At 46.1% G+C, this 1,223-nt stretch overlaps 1 protein-coding gene and 1 long non-coding RNA gene across 7 annotated transcripts in view; one reads left to right on the top strand and one right to left on the bottom strand.

Annotated features, from left to right (window-relative positions):
* Nucleotides 1–1,223, bottom strand: part of PPP3CB (protein phosphatase 3 catalytic subunit beta) — a 118,514-nt gene that overhangs the window by 20,923 nt on the left and 96,368 nt on the right. The gene's annotated exons all lie outside the window — the stretch shown is intronic.
* Nucleotides 1–1,223, top strand: part of LOC109287397 — a 10,878-nt gene that overhangs the window by 3,557 nt on the left and 6,098 nt on the right. The window lies entirely within an intron of this gene.

Raw genomic sequence — 1,223 nt, 5'->3', positions numbered from 1 at the left:
CCCCTGGCATAACAAGGAATAACAGCCACAAGTTGTTGGAGAGTAGGTTTAGATTAGACATCCGTAAGAAGTACTTCACAGTTAGGGCGGCTAGGATCTGGAACCAACTTCCAAGGGAAGTGGTGCTGGCTCCTACCCTGGGGGTCTTTAAGAAGAGGCTTGATGCCTACCTGGCTGGAGTCATTTGAGCCCAGTTTTTCGCCTGTTCAGGCAGGGGTTCAGACTTGAAGATCTACAAGGTCCCTTCCGACCCTACATCTATGATTCTGTGATCTAGGAATAATGACCATAAATTGACGGAGAGCAGATTTAGGTTGGACTTTAGAAAGTTCTTCTTCACAGTAAGGGCTGCCAGAATCTGGAATGGGCTTCCAAGCGATGTGGTGCTCTCCCCTACCTTGGGGATCTTCAAGAGGACACTGGACAAGCACTTAGCTGGGGTCATCTGACCCTAGCGCTCTTTCCTGCCCAGGGCAGGGGGTCGGACTCAATGACCTACTGAGGTCCCTTTCAACCCTAATATCTATAAATCTATGAATCTACAAGTATGTCAGAGGTGAACATCAAGATCTAGGTAAGCAACTCTTCAGAATGGCACCCCTTGGGAGGACGAGGACCAATGGGCAAGTTAATTGAGAAAAAATTTAGGCTGGACATAAAGGAAAAACTTCTTTACCGTAAGGGTAACTAGAATCTGGAACACACTCCCAGCAGAGGTGGTACAACCGCCATCCTTAGAAATGTTCAAGAGGAGGCTGGACATGCACTTTGTTGAGCTTGTTTGAGCTCAATTACTTCCTGCCCATGGCACGGGACCAGACTTGATGATCTTACAGGTCTCTTCAGGTCCTTTGATTCTATGATTCTAAGCTTAAGTCACTTCTAAACTCACCCTCAGCTCAGCAAATGTAATAATTTTGATTTTTAAAAGATCTTTTTTTAAACACTATAGACATGAAAAAAGTAAATTCAATGGAGATCTGGGGTGAGGTCTCCACTCCTGCCATGTTGCTCTTTTACAGTTGATAAAAGGGCTGGGAATGGCAGCTCTGACTAGGGGAGATTACTCAAGTTCAGACTTCCATTCCCCTAAAAAGTCCTAGCATAGAAGGTAGCCTGTGGGGAGAGCTGCAATACACAGTAGTGAAGAGATTACAGGGAGTGCTATAACCCACAGTTGGAGGCTGCCATACCTTTAGGGCTGCCTAAAGGGGCAGATCCCA

This window comes from Gavialis gangeticus, unplaced genomic scaffold, assembly GCF_001723915.1.
Source record: "Gavialis gangeticus isolate Ggan-Ray unplaced genomic scaffold, GavGan_comp1, whole genome shotgun sequence".
NCBI lineage: Eukaryota > Metazoa > Chordata > Crocodylia > Gavialidae > Gavialis > Gavialis gangeticus.
This window is presented reverse-complemented; position numbering and strand designations above follow the sequence as displayed.